This window comes from Tupaia chinensis, unplaced genomic scaffold (genome assembly GCF_000334495.1).
Source record: "Tupaia chinensis unplaced genomic scaffold, TupChi_1.0 Scaffold000117_2, whole genome shotgun sequence".
Lineage (NCBI taxonomy): Eukaryota > Metazoa > Chordata > Mammalia > Scandentia > Tupaiidae > Tupaia > Tupaia belangeri.
The window spans coordinates 6,469,528-6,476,706 of NW_006159583.1; the positions used below are offsets into that span (position 1 = coordinate 6,469,528).

General features: G+C 34.6%; 1 protein-coding gene across 6 annotated transcripts in view; it reads left to right on the forward strand.

Moving 5' to 3' along the window:
* Positions 1 to 7,179, forward strand: part of EYA4 (EYA transcriptional coactivator and phosphatase 4) — a 325,860-nt gene that overhangs the window by 1,125 nt on the left and 317,556 nt on the right. The window lies entirely within an intron of this gene.

A 7,179-nucleotide genomic window follows, 5' to 3' on the forward strand; every position in this document is an offset into this window, starting at 1 on the left:
TTGCTTTGGGTTGCAGTGTGTGTAGAAGGGTCCTCTCTCCTCTTGCCCCCTGTGTCTCTCCAGGCCACTACCCTGCTGCTGAAGAGTCATTCATGAATCTTAACCTGCGGGCAGGGAGGAATTTGCAGGTCCCACTCCACTGCCTTTTCTGCCAAGGTGCAGAATAGCTACCGAGCGTGTGTTTTGGTTCCTGCGAGTTCCACGTGGAGCACCTCCGTGTGCGTGTGTGTTGCGTACTTGATCTGTGAGGAGGTAACAGGAGTCTCGTGTTCAAACCCAGTGGGCCGTTGGCCATTAATTTGCTTTCCTGGCTGTCATTACAGACACTTCCAAAATCTGATACCTAAGAGAACCAACAGGTTAGGTTTCACATTAAGAGCTCATACTTAACAGTTTTCTTTCTCCCTTACCCCTTTTGGCTTGGCACCCTGGGATCAACGTAATTGTTGGAGCGAAATATATCTTCGCGAATATAGCATTTTGTTCCTCTTCTCATCAGAGGCCACTTTTTGCACCCTCAAGCGTTTGTCAGTTTCAGTGTGGGCTCCTGCGGGACTTACCTGGGAGTTTTAGGAGCGTTTAACAACCCTGGGCTTCCCATCAGCAGCTTCTGAGGTTTCATTTACACATAGGTGACTGACAGGATTGAAAGTTGACTATGTTTTTTTGTTTCTTGGGTTGTTTTTGGTTTTATTTTTAAAGCCTCTTCAGAATTGTACTTGAGAACTTTTCTTGGGTAGAGCTTGGTTTTAAGCAGAAACATTGCTTCTTGTTCTTTTTTTCCTTTTATCTTTGTCTTCTAAAATATTTTTGGCCAATTTATACCTGAAGAACCAAAAAGCAAGAAAGGGGGTGGGAAGAGAATTCTTAAACAAAATATTGGATACATGATAGGATGTATTTTAGGAGACTGAATTCAAAGACATTTGTATATTTCTAAAAATACCATTATCCGAGGAATAAAATCAATAGTAACAAGAGACAAACTGTTTTGTGTGGAGTAGACTGCCAGAATCTGATTTTTATAGCCACAATACCAAATGCAGATATAACTACACCCACATTGTTGTTATTATAAACCATAAAAATAGTTTGTTCCACCTGATTAAAAGTTGTAAGTCCTTCAAAGTTAAACCAATTTTTAGAAATGACTGTATAAAAAAGTAAAAACCTTTGACAGTTACAACTTTGAAAGTACCATAATTAGATTAGTTGGAAATTGTTCCTTTTTCTGATTATTAGGGATATGTCTTTATTTTTCATGATAAACAAAGGTCTAAAATTAATGTAGTAGCTTCCAAAAGCCTAATTCCCTTTGTAAATTGCCTCAAAATAATATGTTTTAAAATGTTAAGTCCATCATAATTAGAGGTTATTTTACAATTACGATTGAAATAAAGATTTATTTGATTATTCTTTTTATTAGTATTTATTTTATTAAGTATTAGAAATTTATTCTCTCATTTCCAAAATGAAGAGTTTTGTGTGTATATATATATACATATATATATACACACAACTAATATTTAAGTAATATGATTAAGTTTTACATTTTTGAAAACCCTATATAGCATTTGTATAAAAAGAAACTGGTTCAAAAATAGTATTTTTCGATTAGAAATACAGATGCTAAATTGTAGAAGATTTCTAGATGCTAGATAAAAAATTTTATTTGAACAAAAGTTTTTTGAGGGAAGAGTGGCTTATGGGTGGTTTGTTATTTTATTCTAACTTTTTTTTCTTATAGAAAAATTCTTTGGGTTTAAACACAAAAAAATCCTCCCGTTTCTAAGAGTTTCCTTTTTATTTATATTGTGATTTGAGTTGTAAATAAATTTTACATAGCCACGGGAAATAGAGTGTCCAGTTTCATGTTTTCAATCTCTGTTGCAAGTTCTAAATGACTGATGTCGTATCTAAAAATATATTTGCGGCTTGATATTTTATTTTAAAAATTTTATGCCCTAGAATTAAATGATCTAGAATGTTTAGAAAGGTAGACTAATACAAAAAACATAACTATTATTGTAAGACATTAGGATGGTGAAAACTTTGCATTCTAACTTTTAAAGAACAAAATCAAACTTATTTCACCCAGTGGAACCTCACACATATTATACAGAATTCAAGAAGAGGGGAGATAATCCCTTTCAAGACTTAGTGAAGTGTTAAGTAATTTAAGAACACAAGTATTTATTATACTTTTTCATTATCTTTTTTTTTTCTATTAGGTAAATGCAAGAACACTGAACATTCAGTTAAAACAGGCCCCCTTTATAAGGAGTTTATTCACCATAGTTCTGTATTGCAGCTGCTGATCATATTTCATGGAGCTGTTAAAGCACTTAAAACCTAAAATTAGGTACTGTCTGGTTGTAAATATTTCAGATCACTCATTTAAGAAATAAATAGAAAAGTGTGCTATCAAAAGTAGATGTTTTGAATCTGCTAATTGAAGAAAGAACTGAACAAACCACCATCAAACACCTTTTTTTTTCCTGTGAGAATATAATCCTGTCCGTTTCTTTTTCAAATGGATATTTTTCTTACATATGCTTAACTTATAATGTGTCTCCCTGTAGAGTATCTTAAACTAATTGTACACAGAAATACAGTTGGGGGGTTTTATTACAATGGTTACTAGGTGAAGGAAATCAACACCAGGGGGAATGGGATGACTGCAGTGTACCTGCGTCTCATGAATTTTTCCTGGTGAAGTAAGAAGCGACGTTCTCTTTCAGGCATTTGTCTTAGAGGTGGGTGAGATGCAATGGTGTGTTTAATCGCAGTGTGTGCAGTACTGCATTAATAAGTGTTTTAACATAGGGGAAAGTGAATATTCATTTAAATTGTACATGAAGCCAAAATATAGCCTACACTTGAGTGGAAGAAAATAAACAAGAATCACATTTGCAAAAGCAGTCCAAGCAGCTTTGATTGCTTTTAAGAGGTTTGAGGACTTTGTAAATATTACTCTCAAGTCATATTGCAGAAGGTACTGTGCATGCGTGTATTCCTTCATAATAGGTCTTAAAGTTTGTGATTCTTACTATCTCCTCGTCCATGTTTTTAGTAGAGTAGAGATACTGAAAATGATACTGAAAAGGATACCACTATCCTGACAGCTCTTACTGGTTTCCCTCTTCCAGGAAAGAAAGAAAGAAAAAAAAACAGAGATCAAACCGATTAATTGAAAAATAGAAACCATTTTGATTTATCAAAACCACATTTGTGTGGTGGTTTAAAATAGTTTCAGAGACTGTGAATCTGTCTCAAAGTAACCTTTCCTGTCATTGAAAGGTGCTAATTGATCTTAGGGCACTGACATAATAGTATAGTTTGATATTTGAAACTTTTCAGCCTTGGTCTGACTATTTTTCTCACCCTGAGATCTCAATGCATGACTGATGAAGAAAGACACCACATTAAAATATCGCAAATTCTATTTCTTTTTCCTGTATGAAGTATTTAAATGCAATGTATTGGTTTTTAAAGTTTTCATTTACATTCATAAAGTAAGTTTATTTTAATGTACTTTTATGGATCACGGGAAAAAGCTAATATTATTATATTAAGACTTAAATTTTTTTTCCTCGACAGGTAGTTTTTGTGTGTGTGTGTGTGTGGTTTATGCTATAGGACATGTGCATTCACTGGAGAGAGAGAGAGACAGAGAGAGACCGTGAAAGTCAGAAATCACCCCTCCAAGGGGGATAGTTACACTGCAGTTCCTTCTCCATTCTTTTTGGGGCATGTACGCAAGTGCCGAACGTGTTTTTTAGGCCGCTGGTTTTGGGACTGAAAACCCCTCAGTAAGCCATATGGGATCTAGCTGCATTAACCTCCACGCCACCTACTGGTCTCCTTTTAAGGGTAGGTTTTTAAGTTGACAGTTTTAGGCAAAAGTTGATTATTACTGTTATTACATATTTTCAAAGTGAAGTTGTATTAAACTGATAGAGAATAACCATCTTGAGATTTCTAATCTAAGTGTATTTTCTTAATTATAGTCATATCTGAAAGTATATTTTTAAATAAAAGTTGTCAGTTGTATAGTTGCAGTTTTGCCATTTGCTTGTATAGGTCATCATTAATTGCTTTCACCATCATAACAGTTGCTGAGGATTTACTTTATGCAAAACACTTGTTTTTAGTATTTCTGTGAATTAGCTCATTTTAATCTTCTCAACTATGCCATAAATTTGTGTTGTTTTCTTTTCTTTTCGAGAGGGTCTTGCATATAGCAATTCACCTGCCTAGCCTACTGAGTCCTGGGACTGCCGGTGTACACCCCACCATGCCTGACTTTTGGGGGCCTTTTATGGTGGGCCAGAAATTCAACCTGGGCCTTCCACGTGGCCACAGCCTGCCTAGTAGTAGTGTGTATTAGTGCACTGTCTTGGCCGGGCCTAGGTACTTTTATCGTTCACATTTCGTAGATGAGGAAGCTGATGCTCAATTCTGTAGTGGGTAGAGCCAGGTTGCCAACTTTCCCAGTATTCCCTCAGCACTCGTACACTTTAAGCATTCTGCCAAGCAGTTGCTCTCACCCAGTCATATACAAAACTTTTTTTGGTGGTACCTTAACATTTTATTTTTTATACTATTAGTTATTTAAAAATAACTAGACTTTAGAAAACCATGTTTGGTGGGCACACGGATATGACTTATTACCTGTTGGTGATGACATGTATAGTATTCTCAACTGGATTGGTCTGAGAAGTATTTCATGATGGGTAAAGTCTTTTTACAAACAAAATGAGAAATAGTGATTGACTGGCTAAAAAAATAATTGTAATAATAATAATAATGATTGGGAAAAACAATGAAAAGATACTGAATGATGAAGTGGGGATTTTAATGTTTCTGTATTGACTGACATACATGGCATTCCCTTTTGAAAAAGTAGTGTAAGACACTGCAAAGTGATATTTGATTCAATGTAATATAAACAAGATTATGATAATAAATTTAAAAATACATATATTAAAAAAATCATGGTAAATTTTATATGATCTTTCATTTCATGGATAATATTGTTTAAGATAAGGCCAAGAAAAGTATTGAAGTAAAAAGAAAATAGGTTTAAGTACCTATTTAAAGAAACATATTAAGTAATAGTGAACAAGTGGTTGGCCAGATAGCCCAAACCATGGAGGCAGATAGCAACCAATTAAATGTGGAGAAATATGGCTATTTTGTAATGCTTCTCAATCATCAAGAACTGATGGCAATAGATTTCATTGACATGTAGAATTTTTCTTTGCTTTCCAAATGTTACCTACTTTTATAGGTTTTCTGTTATCGTGATTGCTGTTTTAAGCCTAAATGCTGTTACAAATCTCAAATCTACACAGTATGTTGAAGTAACTAATAAGGAATGCAGAATGGATTTCAAGAGACTGGTTTAAGTTATATTGGGGCCACCCATATTTTCAGGGTTATTAGACTTTGCATTTTAAAGATTTTCTCTAGGTAAACACTTTTGTTTTACTATTAATAAACTGTTTAAAATATTTAAGCATTTTCCCTCTAAAGTGTTGGTTTTCATTTTTTAAAAAATGTTTGTATTTAGCCACAGTCTTCTTTCTTCACCAAAGGCTGACAATATGCTTAGTAGAGAAATGTTTCACTGCTCTGAGTGAAGCAGGACAGGAAACCAATGTCCTGAGAAATATCCCCCAGACTGCCCTCTTAACATTATTGCCCTCAGGAATCTCTCCAGGGGTCTTCAAGTGTATGAAAATTGCTGCAAAAAAAGAATGAATCATCTGATGAAAGGGGTCAATTCAGAGTACCTGCTCAGGTGTGTTACTGGTTTATCATTAAACACAAACTCTCCATATCTCCCCTCATAATATACTGGCAAAAAGCAAGTCCCTTCACACCCACGTCACTTCAGTAATCTGTTAACCAATCTGCAACTTTACTTCAATTTAACACTGAGAAAATATAATTAATCTTTTCTCCCTTAGATTCTCTGTAAAGAAAAACCAGCATGAGCTTAAGTTGATAGGACTTAGGCTGTATTGCTGTTTCTGTTATTTTCCCTTCCTTTTTAAAATGAAAGTCATATCTTGTGAAAGCTACAATTAAACCATAAAACTTTACATTCATATGCCATTAAGTTTAATTTTGCTCACAAAGGCAGTAACCCTGTTTGAAATTCTATCCTTAATCAAGTAGGTATACCGCGTACCAGGAGGGCTTAATTCTACACAAGGTCAGGTACACAATTCACAGACCTCTGCATATACCCAACGGAGTGATCTAGTCCTTACATTTCACCTCTGACTTTGAACTCTCTCGTGTTAAAGGATTTGGAAAGACCCTGATTAAGAGATCGACTATTTCTAACTTAACATGTCTACGTGTAGAAATTGATAATGACTTACAGAGTCAGCGGACTTCTACATTAGTTAATTCTTTATGAATTAGAGCTTTTATATTTGAATTCAAATGTATATCTACACATGGTTGTAAATGAAGTAATTCTAGACAGATTTAAGGACAAGGTGGGCAAATCATGCTCCAATTTCCTTCTGCAGGATTTTCAGTAATCTCCAGTTGTGCTTCTAGTGGTCATTTAAGAATATAAACCTCAGTAAGTCTGTCAAGAACAGCATTTTCACCGAAATATTTTACATGAACTTTAGGTGTTAAGATGATGCAACTATACTATTTTTTATTTTTCTTAGTTTTGACCTCCAAAGAATTTTAATTTAGGTCTGTTTTGTCTCCTTAATTTTTGACTTTAAAGATGTGATTCATGAAACTACCTAGCAAAGTTCTAGATACTTAGTAAATGCTTAGTAAGTGCTTTTACATTACCAATGTTGCTGAAGATATACAAAAACTAGAGTGAGGTGTGTAGGTTTCTTTTCTTTATTTGTTTTTTGTACTCTATGTAATTTCAAAAATTTTGGGGGCTTTATTGTCATCTTAGAGTTTTACATCCCATTCTCTGGGAATGGTAGAGTTGTGATACCTCGATGCCTCTCGTGGGGGACCGTTCTGAACTGTGTTGTGTCTGTGTCTAAGATTCTCCAGTCCCTAAAATTTTCACTACATTTGTTCACAATTCTTATCAGGTGCCTCCTGGACTTAAAAGAAAAGAATTTTTTAACGATCCCCATTTCCTATAGGACACATTCCAAAATTCTCAGCAGGGTCTACAAG